This window comes from Ambystoma mexicanum, chromosome 4p (genome assembly GCF_040938575.1).
Source record: "Ambystoma mexicanum isolate Mex_15411 chromosome 4p, UKY_AmexF1_1, whole genome shotgun sequence".
Taxonomy (NCBI): Eukaryota; Metazoa; Chordata; class Amphibia; order Caudata; family Ambystomatidae; genus Ambystoma; species Ambystoma mexicanum.
Genome location: NC_090927.1, coordinates 923,457,630 through 923,480,082, shown reverse-complemented (window position 1 = coordinate 923,480,082; position 22,453 = coordinate 923,457,630).

The following is a 22,453-nucleotide window of genomic DNA, read 5'->3' as shown; positions in this document are numbered from 1 at the left end:
TTGTAATGTGAACTGAATCACTTCTAGGGGCACCTAATTTTAACAGGTAAGGCATAGTGCATTTAAAAAATATGCCAAGGATCACACACTTTGGTCAAGCGCCAAGGATCACACACTTTGATCAAGTGGTAAAGCCGGAATTTGAGGCTATATATACTGGAGGGCTGCTTCCCTACTCTGTGTGGGACTGGGAAAGAACGGCAAAAAACCAAAAGAATTTGTCCCGACAGGTATCAGTCTATGGGTAATGCAGTGTATAAATTACCCGCAAACCCCACGTTTTATTTGAACAGAAAAAAGCCCAAAAATGTGAGATCAAGGATCACTCTTTTCTGGGTGTACTAACCAATATTCCCAGATAGTGTCCTAATGTTCTCTATGCATTCAAAATAACATCACATATATAGAGAGAGACCCAGAATGTATACCCTTATCTGGGCCATTTCACTCAGTTTTATCTCTTCACTTAACATAAAGTCTAGCCTGAAATTTAGATACTTGACCACACATTTTCCGAGCCCAAGTTGGTACAAATATATTTCAAAGTTTTGCTTTGAATACCTAAAATAATACTACATTTTACAAAGATTACTTTAAAAAAAATGCACAAGTCAGATGATAAACCAACCTGAAAATGTATTTATCACTGTAGAAACATCTTGGTGAAAAGATTAAAGGAGGCATTTTGTTTTGAATCCTAAATTGCACAATGCGGAATTCTCCTGTTTGCACTTTTTTGAAAAAGGGGCCATTGATTCATTTTAATTGTTTCCAACAAGTACTGGAAAAGTAAAGAGTAAAACAAAGGCGAATATCTCCTTTGCTCTTTACTTTACCACTAAGTGCCTGGAACACTATAAATCACTTCCACAATTAATGATTTTGGGAGCCACCCACATTGTATTCCTTTGGACTCTGCTCGCTTTTACCAGGTGTAAAAGTCAGGCAGATCCCATAGGAATTCATTGGTTTCCCGCAAACGTAAAAATGCATGCTGATGGAATACCAATCAGACCTTGTTCAGTCCGATCTGCTCTCCAATTTCACCTGCCAAATCATAAAAAATCCTGCAGCTTATAAAAAGTGGCGCTATATGCATTTAGTGCCACTTCTTCCACTCCATTTGACCTGAAAAATGATTCCCTATGGCTGTACCTTTATTTTCCCCATCCTGAATGGAAGCCTACAAGCTCCAATTAATAGCAATTAATGAGAATTTACAAACAATCTCATACAGACACAAGGTGAAATGAAATGCATGACAAGGTTGTTTCACACAGCTTGTTCTGTATCCCCTTATATCTAATCACCCAACAATCACACTTAAATAACTTATTAAAACCCTATATAGTTATTTTTTTAAAAGTGCCACAGCAATGGCCACTGCCTTTTCACCTTTTCTCATCTCTAATCACTTCCTGTAGTAAATAGTCTGTCTCTGAGACACGTTAAAACACTGGTAGGGCCTGTTCAGCCATGTTTGTTTGTATTTGAGGGGAGAGAGTAGAGCAGAGGGGGTCTTTGGCATTTGTCCCTTGTCCAAATGTTAAATCGACCTCTGATTGCACTCTTTGGAAAATATTTAAATACAGTCTTTTATTTATAAAAGATGTACACCTTTTATTCTACACCCGTAACATTATAGAAAACGCTCTTCTTTTTTGGTATTTTACAGGTGTTCATGTTTCATTTCCGGCACTGCCTAAACACCCAGCACCCAGGATCTACATCATACTTTCCAAACAAATCCCACAACACACATGACATATTCTTTTTGCATGCAAACTCTGTAAAATTATTCAAACAGAATGAGGTTATCAAGTCAGTACTTATTAGTTTGAATTATGAAACGTTCTGGCAGAGTAGACTAGGCTTCCAAACAAAGATACATTCTATTTAGCTTGGAGCCCCACTGGTAAGTATGCATGAAAAGATCTGAAGCTGGTCAATACTTGCCAACCGAGCCTTATCGTTTTCAGGTAGGGCCTTGTTGGACCAGCTCAGTGAGGTACAGCTTGATTCCCTAGGCATAGCAAGCAAGACACCCACATCTGGGCATAAACACGTTCACTTAAGGAGACAAACTCAAGGCAACATTCATTGGCCTAGCCAACCGCTTGGGCTTTTGATTAGGCATGGACAGGCACTTTCCAGGCACTGCCATAAGGGGACAACCTGGCCATAAAATGGGAAAAGCTGGAAAATTGTGTCAGTAACTGGGCATATGATGGCATGGCACATGTTTGCTAATACCTATACGCATGCCAACACTGCTGGCTCTGTGATTTCTTGTTTAAGACAGGACTTCAGTGCAAGTCACAGAGGCATTGACAAATATATTGCTTATAAAACCAACTGGCTAAAGACACACATTAAGAGAATTTTACTACAACAGGAGCTCATTTACAGAGCTAATTAAACACTCAAAAGAATGCTTCGATATAACACTGGCAGGCCCTATACATCAACATGTTTGGTGTTACTTTGTGATAGAGCTTGCTAAAAGAGTTCTAGAAAGGTTAGGTTGTGGTGCAGTCATTAACATAGCCATGGCTAGTCATTAGGTGGGTAAAGGACCCGACACCCATAGGATGTGTATTTCTCCTCACATTTTATTGCCATCCTATCTGTTTTCCACAGCATGCGTTCTGGTTGTAATTGGTAGAAAGTCTCTGAATCAATTAGAACCACTGTCATTGCTATGGCCAGCCTTCCATACCATTGTTTGCATATCAGTCTTGGCCCTGTCACTAATGTCAAAAGCCCTTCTAAAACTGCTAGACCACAGGCCATAGAATTCATGTGGTTGCTTGTGTTCCAGTGCAGATGGAACACGGCGTAGCAATTGAGATTCAACTGCACCTTTTGGTGGCAGCACCAAAAGTAGTTTGCTAATGGCTTGTCCCCTTCTCTAATCGCACAGGCATACTACAGAATTATGGCATGGAATGTTGCGCAGAGGTAATGTTAATTCAAAGTATTACATCTATCACTTTTTGATTTTACTACACTCTCACCCAGAATTACATTTTTGACACTAACAACCTTATCTTTTCACTTATACTCAACTAGTTAATGCAGCAGAATATATACTTTGAATGTAATTTGTAAGGGTCCCCAGTCAGTTGACGTACCTTCTGCAGAAATCTGTGTTCAAGCATTTTTAACTGTCATTTATTGTTTGATATAGTTAACCCTTTTATTAAGCGTGATGTGAAAAATACTATATTCCCACAAAAAACAAACATACTTTAAATTACAGAAAACAAAATTTTGATTTTAGGTTTGAGAAAATGATTGTAGGCAGCATGCTTGAATAACTGTGCTACCTCACTTAGAGGTGTGAATGGCCCTCCATCTCCCGGGTCATTTGTACTTTCATGGCTGTGGGGCACAAATCATTGTCTAGGGAAACAAAACAAATCCTGGCCAGGCCTCCTGCCATTCAGCCTCTCAGAATGATGTCTCTGAGTTTGCTGCTGGATGTTTAGAGTGACATTCACCCCACACTCCCTTCGTTACCAGTGGTGTATAACACCACTGACATGGCCTCCTTTCTGGGGAGGGGGGCAGAGGCTGGCTCTGAGGGGGCCTGGCCCCCCTGTACCCACTAATGAAGAATTGCCTGTTTGAGATAGGTACATGTGGGCGGAGAAACAACATATGTGCATACAGTTCGTATTTCTTGTGTTACATGTCTTTGCCCCCGCGCCATCAGGAAATCCAACCCATCCCATTTTTTACGTTTTACAAGTACTGTAAGTCAGGGATGTTGCTAGGTCTGGAAATGATCTGGGGCTACACTACATTCGAGACTGCCGGGACTCAGGGCTAGGTAGCCTTTTGGTTGTAGTCCCTGAGCTTTTATCTGGGGCTACAACCAAAAGACCCAGGGTTATAGCCCCCTCAGTCCCCCCCTTAGCAACACTTCTGCTGTAAGTCATGACATTTTTGTCTACATACTAGCATGTGTTTGTTTATATTTTATGTTGCTCTTGGATAACAAGACTACCAGCTCCTGCATGCAATATTTAACATTCAGACTGGATAGTGCAATTTTCAAACTACAACTTGGCTGCTTTCAAACTTCATTCCAATGAACTGTCATATTGAATTTTATTTTATAAAGAAACCCTAGTTAAACTTAGATATGCTCAGTGGGTGATGCAATGTATGCTTAAACACTACTAGTTGGGCACAGACATATGTGGGGCTCCACCAAGGGATACACACTCTATGGTGACACAATATGCAAGATTAGCCCTGTAAGGAATTGTCATCTGGCAAGGGTGTAGAAACACTGTCTTTAAAAAAAGTATTGATAAAATGATGCAGTTAATTGCATCTATGAAAGGGTAATCTGCCAATCGGATTCCCCTGTTATATGCTCCATGCCTAAAATATAGTGTACATCTGTGCCCTGCTGCATCAGTAGTCTGATGTGCAGTGCCTGCCCTTCAGTGGCACAGAGCAGGTCCTGAGGACATATGTTCCCGTTGGACATCTGCCGTGACAGCCAAGTCTCTGCAGCACTGGGGCTGCATTTAAGAAATGCACCCTTATACCAAAACCCTTAATTATGAGTCTACCGTCCTGGTGACAGAATAATCTCTAAACCTAAGTCATAATTGAGTTATGGTATGGTGGACGGTGTCCTCATAATTATTACAGCCACAGAATTTGATCTTACACATGTGTCAGACCTGTGAGCCCAGCTCAACTTTGGAAGGGCTATGTGTACTCTACCTAGATAATGCTGTGTCTGCTACTGCTATCAACACCATAGCCTTGGGGATAACTTCCCGCTGTTCCTTTTGTGAGGCAAGGTAATGGCCTTCCAGGAGCCAGCCTCTCCACAGGAAACTCGCCTGCAAAAAGGAATCAAAGGAGCACATCCATTCACACAGGAGTAACCTCACACCAGGGTGTTGCATATCTATAGGCATTTAATTCTATTGGTGTTAGTGTAGTCAGAGGGAGCTCTGTACAGTTGGAGGAAGGTTCTATCATCTTGTTTCTCTCTGCCTCTGTCTTCCCTTCCTTCCCCCACTTCCTATAGCCTGTGATGTCCGAAGGCAAAATCCTCTGGTTCCAAGAGCAGGGATTGGACCCCTAAAGCAGGATAGCTATAGTCCAATCACCTGAGGGATTTTGCCTTTAATAAAAGAGGTCTCCTGCCACTTCTCAGGTTCACTTTTGGACAGCCACCTAAGAAGTATTTTATTTGGACCTCTGTTGGGAGAGTTGACTTTCAAGAACCCTCCACAAGTGAGGTGAAGACTGAGTGTCGAACCGGGTTTACTGCATCCTGAACCAGCAGGACCCTCCGGAGCTGCCTTTGGCACTCACCAAGCACTTCGAACTCACAACTGCACGTTCGAACCTGTTCACAGCTCATCGTGCTGGCTGAGCGGGTCGTTGCCTCAGTTCAAACTGCAATCTCTTTGTTGCAATTGCTGCTGCCAAACCACTGATCGCCCCGCCAGCATCTTTGCTGTCGATTCTCATCTCAGGTTGACCCGACCCTGGTGGATCCTCGAACCCTGACCATTGGACACCACATCAAACCACTCAAACTGAACCTGTGCATCCAATCATCAGTGTCTTTGCCATCTTCTCAACTGTCGAGCCGATCCTGGTGGACCTCACGATCTGCAGCCCTCAAGAGCATCATTGAACTGATCCCACAGACCAGCACATCTAGTAACCAGCCTATTCAAACTTACCGTCAAACCGACTAAGGTGGCCCATATGATCCGGTCATCTACACACATTGACTTCAAACTGCAACACACTCCATTTGACCCCTGCTTATCACTGCTCCCTGTTTACGACACACTTGAACAGCCTCAAACTGCATGAAGAGCCCAGAACAGACTGGTTTGCCAGAGCCGAACCGCAATGACGATACTATTGACCCATAATTGCCCGATTCCTCCATTTTGGGCCCTAGAGATTGCTTAGGTCACCTGCGCCCCTTATCCAAAGACATATCCTTTTACAAAGAACATTGTGGTAGTTGAAATTGCCCTTTCACTGCTCTATTCTCACACAGGGTGGGTGCTACATTCTTTCTTTTCTGCATCTGCTCAGTTCTTTCCACAGGGGTGGGTTTTTGTACAGTTTTTCTATTTAATTTTCTCACTATTGGTATATATATATTTGGTTATAGAACCTTTTGTGGGCATTCATTTTATTTTGAGCTGTGATACTTTGCTGTTTGTGTCACTTCTGAATCACATTCACAATCCTCTTAACGGTATAGCCTTCCCTCCCCCCCACATTACTACAACAAAAGCTGAAGAAGGTATATCTCGTGACTGTGCCTGTTTTACCTTTATGATTGGGATCACTGTTGGTTTGAGAAGCGTGAGGGCTGAGTACGTGGTTTAATCAATACTCACAAGTATACTCCTGCAGGGCAGAAGGCATTTCTTCACAACTCCCCTTTCAGTCCCTGAGCTCTATTCATCTTTATGGGAATACAAATAATAAACAATTGACATTTTAGAAGCAGCACAGGAAATTAGAAATTGTGCTATGAGAAGGGGCTGCCAGTTTGTGTTAACCAAACATACATTATGCACAAATGAATGGATAATCGGGTGACTAGGAAGGTGCCAGGGCACCAATGAATGCTCTAAGAATTACTCATGGTCCTCGTCTCAAACTAGGTTCCCTAAGCATCAACACAGGAAGGATTATCAGAACAATTAAATAATTGCTTGGTTGACTGCCTTTCAGCATGCATGTGAGTTACACGAAGTTGAACAGTCTGATAAGAATGCTTGGTTATACAGTAGGCCTCCATAAAGTGGATGCAATGTCATCCTGGAGTTTCCAGTCAGTGAGAGAAATTACTTTGATAAACTGAAACTGCACAACTAAAGTTTGTGACACCTCCAGCTCAATACTTAAAGAGGTTGATAGACCACCAGAAATATACTAATGTCACAGGGGTAACCTAATTGAATGGCACTCGTTAAACATGTTGTGGGTGGTTAAAAGTGAACAAAGTAACCTCTTTTAAAGGCATGGTGAATGTATTAATTCTATAACACACTCCTGGCTCTTGTTACCATGAGCGAAAATACTAAGCGGTTAGACATAGCTGCTGACGCATCAGTTTCCCCTCCTAGGTCGCATATGGACAAGGGACCTTCTCACAAACCTGAGTATGGAACAGTAGCAAACTGTGAGAAAGGGGGCGACATTGGATGAAATGGAATCCCATAAGGCTCACAAAAAGCATACTTGAGACAGCCACATGGGAATATTGGAAATGGCAGAGACACTTACCAGCCCAAGCAAATGTCAGCTCACAATAAGTATCACTACATTCATAAGTCTTCTGTCACTTGTGTTACCTTTTGATAACTTCAAAGGTGACCCAAGATATAAAGGTAAGACCTTAGGGATTCACTCTGTGACTCTGGTTTTCCTTTATGAGGATTGAAGAGTAGTCACAGTGGCAGCCTTCTCGTCTGACATTTGGTCCAGAGGTTTTAGTCCTAAAGGTACTCTACTACCGTTGTGTCCTTGGCTTAACAGGTTAGAGTAGCACATGCCTACATCCATGTTAATTGAACATCTTATTTTATGGATATTGTTCTAGGAAATTGAAATTATTACACAGCTGTAAGGTACTCTGTGGCCAATGAAACTGTGGACTGTTTTTCATTGGGCAACCTAGAGGAGCTTGTCAGAGCACCAGTGAGGCACAACCTTTTGGCTGATGGCCACACTTAGATGCTCCCTGTAAGTGCTGTCAACCGCTCACTAAAAGGAATGACCATAAGGATTCCTCAGAGTGTTCATTGGTATGTTCTAGGCATAGATCAGCTGGTGAATGATCTCATAGAGTTATATATCTCTGGATAACACGACAGAAGGACCAGTTACTATGCCCCAGACAAAGAAAGCTGTTTCGGCTAATCCTAAGGTATAACCTAAGCATAAGGCGAAACCTAAGGCTAAACATGCATCAAAGGTTCATAAGAAGGTCAAGAAATCTTCTCTCTCCAAAGTACCTGAACCTGCTGTTGGGGGATATGGCACAGCAACAGAGCCTGACATGGGTGAGGTGCTGCCTGGAGTGCCTGATTCCACAGAGCACGCTGAACAGAAGAGTTTACTTTCACAAGGGGCACAATAAAGAGCAGTGCCTATTAAAGCCCATAGATAGTGTCCATTCTTGGAAGGGCAATGGATAATGTTTTGCTGGTGTGTTATATATCAATGTTGAATTGTTAAGCAACAAAGCACACAGTTAACCTTTGATGCTGTTTTTTTAATATTACTTTGTGAACCCAATCACTTGGATGGGTTGACAATATAGATATAATTATGGCGCTGCATCTTAGACTAATACATTCATCAGCACAGGATCAAAAACAGTTTTATATGTGAAGTTTGAATTTGAGGACTTCACCACACTGTTTTCTATTTCTTGTCATAAAGCATAATATAACATATGCATTGACTGATTTTACTGAGCTCAATTTGAACGTTGTTTAGTTGATCTGCTTTGCAAAGTCCGCAATACACTCAATAAACGAATCTCTAAACAAATTACATTAAGGTATTATGTACGATGCTAAAGAATTTGTACTCATTTACTCAATCGTCAATAGAGGAATAAAATGACCATGACAGTAATTTGTGTGCACGTAAGAAATCTTGTCTGTGTTTATCCATTGTATTCCAGACAGATTTATAGATTGTTATTCAATATGTTTTCCATTGTACAGCGCTTTAGTGAAAGGTGCTTTATAAATCAATAAATACAAATACAAATGTTACAAATAGAAAAAAAGGTAATGTATTCCTCCTTAATGGCAAGATGATACCTGCGGCGGCAGGTTTTCATGAGAGCTCTGTCCAAATCCAGATAAGCTCTATGCCGCCTCAGCTCAGCTTGTTTAAGCTGAAGTTTGATAGAGCGGAGCTGGTCATTAAACCAGAGGAAAATTGTTGTTACAAAATCTGACACAGCGGCTGTCTAGTGCACAAATTAAATGCACAACTCCCGATGCTTGGCATCCATTTTGAGGCTGAATACATGTCACATTTCAATTTCTAGCTTCCTGAAATGACAATATCACAAACAACATCAAATTGTTGTATTATACATTGGGTGTAACCCAATTGTTATTACAGAATCAGACGCGCCAGCTGTCTATTGCACAGACTAGATGCACAACTCATATTTGGACGCCAGGTATACATTTCAAGGCTAAATGCATGTCAAATCTTAATTTCTAGGCTCCTGAAATGGCAATGTCACACAAAACTTCACATGTCTTGTTATAAAGGCCCCAATTACTTAACCATGCATTCCTATCTGTAGCCTTGCTAAAAGGCCTTACTCCCAAGTACCCATCTTGATGGAATACAGTAATATCAAGAACATTGATTTCTCATTCACTGTTTTCTTTAGGGAAATTATTCTGTTGGTTAAGCCATGTTACAAAATTAACTGCTTCCTCTCCCGTACCTTCCCACACAATAAAAACATCATTTATATATCTAAGCCATTGCTTTAGATTCACTTTATAAGGGATGTCAGAGTAGATGATGAATTTCTCAAATATTTCTACATATACATTTTCCAGGTCAAAGATAATAAAATATAGAAATTGCATGCTTATGTGTTTCAACAGTTACTAATCGGCCATGTTCTCATGTTGGCTCTCATGTTGGTCATGCTATACACCAATCGTGGGGCACTACTGTTCTGCATAGACATGTCATCATGCACCAATCCCAGGAACCTTGCACATATACGAGTAAATATCATGTTTGCATTGCACATAGCCTGCACATTGATGCTGTGGAAACATTTACAATTCTGAGGCATGCGTTCATGTGCCTTGGAGTGTATGAACGCAACATGTTTTCTATCAATTACATTTGCACCTTTGGGGAGGCCAGCCACACTGTATAATTCAGTCTTAATGGTATTGATGGTGGGGCATCTGTTGGGAATATGTTGTTCTCCCCCACACATGAGATTATGGCATCCAGCACTTGTGAGAGAATGCCACTGAATGCCAGGTGTGATATGCCAGCTACATGTCCTGCAGAGGTCTAAATATCCACTAGCACAGAAATGCAAGACACTCCCCTTCAGAATTAAAGGAATGGCTGTGACAATATAGATCTGGACTTATAGGTCTGCAGCTATACGATCTGTGAAGTCCATGATGGTCCATTGGTCGAGTCTGTAGATGCTGAGTGTGTGCTCTGCTGACATCACCTGGAGAAATGCTCTTGACAGATGGGTTTGTGATCTTGTCTGCTATCTGTGATGTGCCTTGTAGGGTGCACAATGTTGAAAGTCAATGACCAGTGTGCATATCTGTTTGCATTGTATACACTTCATGAACACCCATTTTTAGCATATCCCAGGGCACACCATATGCCATATTGGCCATGCAGCACAACAAAGTCAATGGTTCAGAACATGGATGGGTATATTGGTGGTGGCATGTTGTGCCTGCCCTGCTAGGTTGTAGCCACTAAGCGTGTTTTACTGTACTTCCTGGCACATTGGACCCCACACATGCATGCATTTGGCTACCTGGTTGTGCTCCTTTGAACAAGAACCCCAACAGCAATCCCAGACACATGTTTTGGTCGGGTTGGACCTCATCAAAAGGTTGGAGCTGTGCATCTCTATAAATAGTGAGCAAGGGGTCCACATCTGGATACCTCTAGTAATTTAGGGTGAGACCCAAAGTTACTTAAAATATGCAAAAAACGGACTGGCCACCAGGGGGCGCACAAATGCGATCTACCTTCGTGTGAGCTCCGCGCAAGGGTCCCGAAAAGTGGATTGAGCCCCCACCACGAGACTCTCCCCGACCTGGCAGCCATCAGATCCTGCTGTCAGAAGAAGTCAGGACCCCTCTGGCAGAAAACCCGACAAAAATCTGAGCTTTCCTCGCAGAGAACTCCGCATTCGAAAACTCGATGCTCGGTTGCACCGAAGGCCTGTGAGCGCGACACGCACTTTCGCACGGTTTCTAAGGCCTGATAGGGGCGGACTGCAGACGCTCATACCAGTGCACCCCACTGCCAAGGCCCATCAGAGGGAATTCACAGCCACGCCACACCAGGTCATGAAGTAGACCCATGAGAGCCGCCGGAGTTGTACCCAGAATTTAATGTGAACTATATTAACCGCGCATCGGAGGCGGGGAGCCCTCGAGGCAATCCGCCGGAGCTCAGGTACTGCAACCTCTATCTCTCCCCACCCACGAGGAGGCCGCTATTGAGTAAAGCAGACATAGCGCCCTCCACCACCGGTTCCCTCACAGGTGGGCACTCCGGAGCACATAGTCCGGAAACGCCTGTGCAGAAGTTGTGGACTGCCGCACAGCGCAGAACCACCCCCACTCCCTAACGAAGTAACAACTTCTGTCCATCACATATGCACGGTTGGGAGCCCTCCCAGCTCGCCGTACACCGAAGGCTCGCGCAGGGCTCCTACAGGGGTCAAACGGCAGGGACACACCTCGCTGCACACAGCCTTCCTCCCCTGCGCTCTGGGCATCATAGGTGACTAGCTCCCTCTTGAGGCCTCAATCACCTGGGGACCGGGTAGCTCATGGGCCTTCCTGGCCTCCCGCCCTCGATTCCTGGAACCACATAGAGCACAATTATTCACAGTGATCCCATGACAGAGGCCAGTGATTTGAACGGGAGGAACAGGCTACAAGCCTACAGGGCGTCCAACTCACCTCAGGAGAGTACAACAACACGCCCACCGAAATAGAAAACCGACAACCACAACACCAACAAGTCATTAAATGCCTTTGAATCCATAGGGCATCTCAAGACCCTGCCGCAAAAACGTGTGACCGAGGGTTGGGCCCCTGTGGTACAGGGCGTGTGCCCTCCTCGGATCCCCTATACTCCTCTGACTTCGGCTGGTCTATGACCGCATATCCACCATGTCATCGCACACAGTCCACGTTCATAAGGAATACCTACTGTGGACAAGGGCAGATAAAAACTGACAACTTCCGATCCTGGAATCAATCTGGAATCATCTGGCATGCTTAATTGTTAAAAAGTGACCATCTACATATTGGTCAGACAAATACACGTGAGATCAGGCAATGTGCCTTGCAACGGATTGCCATAAGTAAGAAGTTGACCACTAGGGAAAATGCCACCCTCACCCCAACTCTGCTGTTTATGGATGCTGAGAGACAACGCTGAAACATACAGGCTCCCCCCCGATATATGGCTATCACAGCTCATTGGTCCCTATCGCGCACAGCAGAGATCTGCCCATCTCAATATTGGGGACCCGCTGTCCATGGACATTCAAGGCAAATTGGCAAAATATAAATTTTCACTGCCTCACGAAACCCTGCAGCTACCCACTGTCATCAATATGTCGACAACGGGATCTGAGGCGGCTGCGACCAAGGCAGACGTTGCAGGAGCATGAGAGCAGACATTGGAAATAAAATAGATAATATCACACATAGGATAGATAAAATGGAGGAGAGGCTGGAGGGAGTCGAAGATAACCAAACCTCCCTGAACACCTTGGAAGCCCAGATGGATCACCACATTGCAGAGATAGAGCACAGAGAAGAAGAAATCTGCTTAAAGGTTGATGACCTTGAAAACAGAGAACGCTGCAATAACATACGTGTGTTCGGTATCCCGGAAAAAGAGGGCGAGACCAAAACTGATATCAAACAAACCTTACACGCCATACTGAAGCTGCTCTTTAAAGATGAATCAGTGGACAAACCCAAAATTGACCGCATTCACAGATCTGGCGGCAGACCAGGAGGCCAGAGATCAGTACTAGCTCGATTTCACAATTATGCGGACAGAGCTCGAATCCTACAGAAGGCCAGACACACACCGCAGCTGGCATTGGGAGATTCGAACATTTCCGTTTATCATGATCTATCCTTCCTCACGTTGGTGATGAGAAGAAAGTGCTTACTGATTACAAAAATGCTCAAGGACAAAGGTGTACGATATCGCTCGGGTTACCCGTTCTCACTCACTTTTGAATGGGAAGGATCAATAACGAAACTCATTTCAGAAAGGGATATTGTCATTTGTACAGTCAGACTTACTGGGCATACAAGGAGAAGGAATATCCTCAGGTGAACGGAAAGATGAGGACAGAGAGTGGCGCATCAAGGGTCTGCGGCGAAAAAAAGGATCCAAGGATCCAGAAAATTTAGGAGGATGAAAACCTCCCCAGATATGGAACACTAATTTCTCCTCCCAACTACTCCATCTGCTTATGCAACAAGCACCAGATGAGGAGATCACGGTAAGATCATAGCTGGGAACTGGAGACCGGTGCCCAACAATTAAACATGAGGTGCTGGGCAAAACACTGTGCAACACTGAAGAACTGGGGATGTTGGAAAGAGGGAGGGAAAGACATGAGAGACACAAACATTACCCAGCTCTGATGGAGGTCCTTGGGGTGTGTTGATGGGGACCCAATGCAGGGCAGACACCAACACGATACCCAAAGTCGGGGTCAGAGTTTGTGTCAAGATGATAGTCTTTTGTAATACGAGCAACATGTTGGGGGCTCAATATTAACATGGTTATACTAATAATAGGACCCCTTGTTACGTGGCTTCCACTGGTGGTCTGAGAACGACTGGGTGATGTTAACCTGGCCGGATCAGATGCCGATTGAAGGGGGGGAGGGGGAGGGATGGAAGAACAACTCAGAGTTTATGGACGGGAGGGGTCAAAAGGGAGGGGAATACGAAATAGAACCATGAAGGAACAGGATAGGGACCAGATGGGTCAATTATTGACCCTCTCAGGGCTCATTATGACCCAATCCAATGGTGAGGAATCAGTCAATGGCCACTTACCACAACAGCTGCACTAGAACAGACATGTTGGTCACCCAAGCACATACCCAATGCCCACGATATCATCCACATTCCGAAATGATAAGTTATGCATATGCACACTTAATGTAAAGGGCCTGAACTCTCCCACAAAACGGTCCATGGTGGCCAGGGAATTCAGGCGATCCAACATAGATATTCTGTTTCTTCAATAAACACATTACCAAAGAGGAGAGGAGAGAGCGATCCCATGCTGTGAATGGGTCTCTCCCTCTGGAGCTCTGGAATCTCAAAAAAGGCAGGAGTGGGGATCATAATTCGCAAAGGCCTCCGTATGACGACCCTTGAGTCCTGGTCCAATACGGAGGGAAGAGCTCTGGTGATTATAGGAAACATCCACGACACAATTGTCACTTTTGCTACTCTTTATGCACCCCACCAGGGGCAGAAAAGATTCCTCTGCAAAACTACAGAGAAAGTCTTTAGCATGACACAAGGGCACACAGTTCTTGGAGGAGACTTCAACACGTGGATGAATAGCTCTTTGGGTAGGCAAACTAAAATGGATGCAAATAACTCAACACAGTCACAAGAAGAAGCAGAAGTCAAAACGACCCTCGACCTGTACGGCCTCACTGATAGCTGGCGCCACCTACACCCAGTAGAGAGGGGTTTTACTTTTCATTCCATCCCTCATGACACTCTCACACGTATAGATTACATCGTCCTCTATGAAGGCCTATTACGAATAATACACATCGCAAACATACACCTATTGCATGGTCAGATCACGATATGGTCTCTGTGGATATAGGCTGGAATGACCTGGACCCCCCAAACACTAAATGGAGATGCAATGAATCCATATGGTCCGGCACAGTCTTTAGAGAAGACTTTGAGAATGAGATCAAACAATTTTTCATCACCAATGACACGGGCGAGGTTGGGAAGGTGTCCTTATGGGAGGCAGCCAAGGCTTCATGGAGACGTGTCCTCATTAAAGAAGGGGCTCGGAAAAAAAAAGAACGCGGCCTGTTACAAAAGAATATTAGGGAAAAGCTGAATACGGTGCAGAAATTATTACAGTCATCCCCACATGATAGATCCAAATACATTGCAGAAGCCAGCCAGAGAACTCAGGGAAGAATTGAGAATATTAATTGTGGGTAAAATAGCCCACACCCTACAATATCTAAAACAAAAATATAATGAAAAAGGCGATAAAGCAGACGCTCTCTTGGCGGCTCGTCTCCGAGCGCAGAAAGCAGAATGATGGGTCGATTCCATAGGGAGGACAGATGGCACCCTTATAGACGCAACAGGGACATCCCCAGAGGGAATCAAGAAGCATTTGCCTCTTTCTACGAAGATTGGTACACTTGCGACACACCCCCTCCATCAAGGAGTATTGATACATACCTTAAAGATGCAGGGCTCCCCGCACTAACACGCACGGAGGCTGAAACCCTAGATACACCAGTCACAGAAGAGGAAGTTACTAACGCCATAAAGCGCTTAAAGACAGGGAGGCCCCAGGGGAAGATGGCTTTACGCCTGGTTTTTATAAAACATTCTCTATATTTCTCGCCCCCTTCTTGGCAACCCTGTTCAACCACGTCTTCGAAACAGGCCAAGCGCCCCCATCTTTTGCTCAAGCCCTCCTCGCAGTTATTCCGAAGGAAGGCAGAAACCCTAAACACTGCAGCTCCTATCGACCCATTTCTCTCCTCAACATCGATGCCAAAATATATGCAAGGGTTATCATAGCCCGGCTTGAAATACATCTACCACGATTGATACACTCTGATCAGGTCGGCTTTGTAATCGGGAGACACAGGGGCTGACACAATGAGAAGAACACTCCATCTGATACATGAAGAACAAGGAATGGGAGGAGACCCATCTCTACTATCCTTAGATGCCGAGAAGGCCTTCGATAAGGTGGCTTGGGACTTCCTGGAGAGAGTATTAGTCTGGAATGGGTTGGGACCAAAGCTCCGTCGTGCCATTAAGGTACTGTACACATCCCATACAACGTCTGTGACAGTGAACGGTGGCTACTCCAGGTGGCTTCCTTTGGAAAGGGGAACAAGACAGGGCTGTCCATTGTCCGCAATACTGTTTGTACTGTCCCTCGAACCACTTGCACAGAAACTAAGACATGATGACAGGGTTAAAGGAATTAAAGTAGGAGAACGAGAATATAAACTAGGCCTTTATGCCGACGATATTCTCTTACACCTGACTGATCCCCTAAACTGAGTTCCGGCAGCAATATGTATAATTGAGGAATATGGCGAACTAGCAGGCCTCAAAATGAATACAGGAAAATCAACCCTCCTTCCGATCGACAAAAGTAAAGACTCTGAAGTGGAGCGATCACTCCTCTAGGGGTAAAGGTCAACCTCTCCACACTCAGATACATGGGTATCAATGTCACCCGGGAACTTGAAACCCTATACCAAGCTAATTTCCCCCCACCATCGCTTGCCCTTTACAGGGATATCGAAAAGTGGTCCAAACATACCATCTCCTGGAACAGCCGCCTAAATGCCATAAAAATGGTAATACTTCCGAAAATACTCTATTTGTTCCAAATGCTCCCCATTGGAATGCCCAAAGAATACTTCACCACCACCAGGAAATCCTTACTAGCTTTCCTATGGCAAAATCAAAACCCCAGAGTCCCCAGATCCCTACTCCAACTACAAAAAGACAATGTAGGGGTAGACTTTCCAGATATAGAAATATATTACACTGCCACCCAACTACGTGTACTGATTCCACACATCAGACAACAGTCAGATCCACAATGGATAGGCCTAGACAACTACCATCTCCGCCCATTCACCGTAGGAAAATGGCTTTGGGTCCCAGGACCCCAATTACGGAACAGTATTAAAGCTCACCCCATCATTGGAACGATATGGGCAGTGTGGACACCAGGCAAGGGAATGGAAGGAATCATGAACTGGCCCTCCCCCCTGGGAAATCTATGGGTACCAGGGATCCGAGACACGATCCCGAACTCCGGGAGCTTTCAAGCCTGGTATGAGGCGGGACTAGAAAGGGGTGGACATTTGTGGAGGAACAACACTTTTATTACTATTCAAGAGCTTCAAGAAGCACTCTGCATAGGCCCACTCTCAGTGTTCCTATACTTGAGACTTAAGGGGGTTATGACACGAGCGATATGGAAGAGTCAACTACAAAGGGACCTCACCCTGTTCGTAAGAATCCTTGATACCTGTACGAGCTCGAAAGTCCTAATAAGCGCAATGTACTCAGCACTGATTGAGGCCCATATCACACCATCCCTCACGTTGAAGAGTAAATGGGAAGCAGACATGGGTATACAGATTTCACGAAAGCTGTGGTTATAAATGTGTAGGAGAACAGCGAAATCATCCATATCATGCCAGTACAAACTACATGCCCTTAAGATGATATACAGATGGCAGTATGACCCACTTAGACTGGCCAAAATGTATCAGGGCGTAAGCCCATACTGTTGGAACAAAGGCTGATTATTGGCATATGTGGTGGGGATGCAAAGCGGTCCAAACTTACTGGTCATTGTTGATGTTATTTGGTCTAATCGAAACAGAGGAGATAACCACTAAGGCATCCAAAATGATACAAGGCCTACTGATGGCCTCACGGGCCTGTCTCACTATGGTATGGAGGAGAGCTACGCTCCCTACCAAAATGGAATGGATAGGTGTTTCCCTAAATATTTATAGAATGGATAACCTGACCGCAGCCCTTCATGGGGACCGCACCCCCAATGAAAGTGAATGGTCGGAATTCCAAGCCAAATATATTACATAGAAGAATGTGTGCGCACTATGCCAAAAAATCATAGACATCCTATAAGACAGTTGAAAATGTCTGTAAAATCAAAAACAAAATGTGTTAATATGTGCCTCTGTTCAATGTTAAGGTTCTATTATTGGCCCTGATGTGGAACAAGTTGAATTATACCTACCTTCCCGTTGGCAATATGAGAAAAAGGGGAGGGGGGGACAGAGGGTGGACAGCATTGGAAATGTCACTAAGAAAACTATATGCTCCACAACGATACCGAATGTTACAAGCAATGTTTTGTATACTCTTCATACAACCTTTTGTGGAAAATGTTTGTAATTGAATGTTGAAACCTCTACTTTAAAAACCAATACAACTGAAATTAAAAAAAATATATATGCAAAAAACAAGGGGGTCATTGGAAGTCTCTCTGCTGGACATTAATTCCGATTATGAGAGCCTTACCCAGATTCTTTAGCTCACTATCTTTCACAGAGGAGAAATGTCCAAAACATATCAGTCTTTGCCCCAACCTGGGGCAGTCCAGCACCAAAATGCTAGGCAATTCTCCTCTGAACAAGAGTACCAACAGCAACCCCAGACACATGTTTCGGTCTGGTTGGACCTCAACAGTATGGTGGAGCTGTGCCTCTCTAAGAATAGTGAGCAAGGGATCCACGTCTGGATTACCCTAGTAACTTGGGGCGTGACCCAAAGTTACTCAAAATACGCAAAAAACAACGGGCTACATGAAAGTCTCCCTGCCTGACATTAGTCCAGGTTACGAGAGCCTTACCCAGATTCTTTAGCTCACTATATTTCACAGAGGAGAAATAGCCAAAACATATCAGTCTTTGTCCTGCCCTGGGGCAGTCCAGCACTGAAATACTAGGCAATTCTCCCCTGAACAAGAGTACCAATAGCAACCCCAGACACGTGTTTCAGTTTGCTTGGACCTCATCAGTAGGGTGGAGCTGTGCCTCTCTATGAATAGTGAGCAAGGGGTGCCGTCTGGATTTGCCTAGTAACTGAGGATGAGACCTAAAGTTACTTAAAATATGCAAAAAACAAGGGGGTCCTGGGAAGTCTCTCTGCCGGACATTAGTCCCGGTTACGAGAGCCTTACCGAGATTCTTTAGCTCACTATCTGTCACTGAGGAGAAATATTCAAAACATATCAGTCTTTGTCCTGCCCTGGGTCAGTCCAGCACCGAAATACTAGGCAATTCTCCTCTGAACAAGAGTACCAACAGCAACCCAGACACGTTTTTCAGTCTGGTTGGACCTCATCAGTAGGGTGGAGCTGTGCCTCTCTAAGAATAGTGAGCAAGTGGTCCACGTCTGGATTTCCCTAGTAACTTAAGGTGAGACCCAAAGTTACTTGAAATATGCAAAAAACACAGGGGTCCTGTGAAGTCTCTCTGCCGGACATTAGTCCTGGTTACGAGAGCCTTACCCAGATTCGTAAGCTCACTATCTTTCACAGAGGAGAAATATCCAAAACATATCAGTCTTTATCCTGCCCTGGGGCAATCCAGCACCAAAATGCTAAGCAATGCTTCTCTGAACAAAAGTACCAACAGCAACCCCAGACACATGTTTCGGTCTGGTTGGACCTCATCAGTAGTGTGGAGCTGTGCCTCTCTAAGAATAGTGAGCAAGGGGTCCATGTCTGGATTCCCCTAGTAATTTAGGGTGAGACCCAAAGTTACTTAAAATATGCAAAAAACAAGAGGGTGCTGGGAAGTCTCTCTGCTGGACATCATCCCAGTTATGAGAGCCTTACCCAGATTCTTTAGCTCAATATCTTTCAGAGAGGAGAAATATCCAAAACATATCAGTCTTTGTCCTGCCCTGGGGCAGTCCAGCACCGAAATGCTAGGCAATTCTCCTCTGAACAAGAGTACCAATAGCAACCCCAGACACGTGTTTCAGTCTGGTTGGACCTCATCAGTAGAGTGACGCTGAGCCTCTCTATGAATAGTGAGCAAGGGGTCCACTTCTGGATTCCCCTAGTAACTTAGGATGAGACCCAAAGTTACTTAAAACATGCAAAAAACAAGGGGGTCTGGGGAAGTCTCTCTGACAGACATTAGTCCCAGTTATGAGAGCCTTAGCCAGATTCTTTATCTCACTATCTTTCACAGAGGAGAAATACCCAAAACATATCAGTCTTTGTCTTGCCCTTGGGCAGTCCACCATAGAAATTCCAACGACTTTCATAGCTAATGAAGAGGATGCAATAGAAGGACATTTTTTGGACCACATCGCAGAGAAATTGTATCCTGCATCTCCCAAACAAGGCAGTTTTAACTCCAATTTCCCAATCAATTAAATTCAATCCTTTATCTGATTCGGATTTCTCCATTAGCAGCAAACCAGTTAAATTTCAATACTTACAAAAATACCTCATCATGTTATAATTTACCTTAACTTATACAGGATTTAAAGCTGATGACCTTCCAATAAGTGCTCTGAAACATAATTATATAAGTCATACAAAACTTCCTCATCATTATACTCCATAATTAAACAATTTGCAACATGGAAACATCTGATATTTAATACTTTAAAATAATGAATTAAAAACCGTTTTTGCAAGTCTAAGTACTGTGGGCATAAAAGTAAAAAGTGACCCAGGTGCTCAATTCTATCCTGTATAAAGTGGCATTTGCTCTCACCTCCTACTTTTCTTCAACAGTAACAGATTCAACCTTGTCATTATTATGAGTCTTCTGCAGGGCCCGGATCTTACTGAACAAATTTCCCCACCAACATATGTCCGGTATCTTAGGTCTCTAAATGAAGCAAGTGATACCCAGTTCCAACCGCAGTGCGTCATCTGGTGTACCTTGTGGAAGCGCGACAAATGTTTTCATTATTCTATTCTGGAGTTTCTCCAAGATGCTAACATTGATAACTCCCCGGATCTCACTCCACTACGTCATCAAGGTGCACGCCTTGGCTTTATACACTTTCACACACTTATCGAGCACATGTCTGCCGAACATATGATAGAACCTAAAAAGGCCACCCAACTTTGCCGACGCCTTCACTGCAATATCTGCAACATGCTCTGTCCATTGTCCGTTCTTTGCAAATAACATGCTGAGGTATCAATAAGATTTTACTACCTCTATCGTTTCTCCCCCAAGGTGCCATGTAAAGCCAGCTTTTCCCTTCCCGAATACCAGAAGTTTTGTCTTGACTCTATTTAATTTTACCCGATGGGATTCGAAATGTACCTCAGCAAGACTCCCCCGGAGGCCACCAGTGGTTGAGTTGATCAGAGCGGTATCGTCTGAGTTCTTTAAAAACCCAAAGTTAAAACCATTCAAACTGGGGACGCTTACCCCCTCACAATTGCTAAATTAAAATCAGACAAGTATAAAATAAATACTATTGGGGCCAAAGGGCACCCTTCCTTCTCTCCCTTATTAGTTTGCGATGTTTCTGACAGCAATCCGCCTGTGGAGACACACACGCACACATATGTGTCACTATAACAGATTTGCAGCAGGCTCAAAGGCCCCACAGGTATATTCAAGGCAGACAATTTACCCCATAGCTTTTGCCTGCGGACAGATCAAACACCTTTTCTAGATCAAGAAAGGTCACGTAAAGCTTCCCACCTCTGACCTTACAATATTTCTTAATCATTGTGGAGAGCACCAACCAATGATCTATTGTAGAGTAGCCATTTCGAAATTCTGTCTGTAATGGCACCAAGTGGTTCATTGAATCTGCCCACTCCTCTACTCTAGTAAGTATACACTTTGCAAGTACTTTGGCCGGCATATCAATAAGTGAGAAAGGCCTGTAACAATTAGGGTCTGTGCGGCCCAATCAACAAGTGCCCCTTCCTGATCTACCGGTATTAATGTTTGGATGACAATTTTGCTTTTCCCCTGTCTGTCCTAGCCTTCAATTAGCTTTACCAATAGGTGAACATTCTGTTAAATCAAATTTGGGAACAGGGTCTATAGGAAATAGGAGCTGCCTGCTGTGTGTTATGGTACTCAAACATCCATTCTTCATCATGTTTGCAATAATGGAGGGCAATTTTACTTGAAACAAACCCATTTTGAAAACGAGAGCAATTGTGATGATTGGGGCACCACCACTCTTTCCTTTGCACCTACCCCACCTTCGACTAGGAACTTTGTCACTTACATTTATATCTGATTTTATATTTATACCCCTACAAATCTTTTAATTCTGAAATTGAAGATACATCAATTTACATTAACTATTTAATGTTTATGCACCTGACAAGACACAAAGTGATTCACAGACACCACTAGTTCTGTTAAAACCTTAGTTTGCCACCCGACTATGAGATAGGCATGGTATCAAGAGAGGACACAAACAAGTTTGAAAACCTTTATTCTCAATTGTCAGGATGGTCTAATGCCTAACTTGCACTAACTCTAAGATGGGAATGTTCCCATCATTGCAATGGTGCAATTGAACATTTTGTCTCTGAAGGCACGTATGACGTGGTTGGTTTAACACCAAGCTTTGTACAGGTGGCTGTGGAATTGATGAGGACTTTTTTTTATTTATCTGCCCAAAGTTATTGGATTTGAGGGGTCTTTGGCTGAAAAGTCATTTTGTTGCCAATCATATCAAGCATGTCTCTAATGCTATGAATTTTGGTTTGCCATGTGTGGAGCTGCATTTTATCAATGATCTGTGTGAGTTTATTGCTGCAGCTTATAATCACATGGCACGAACATGTAAAGCATTTTAATTTAGCAGTTTTTAATATGAATGTTTTTAATATT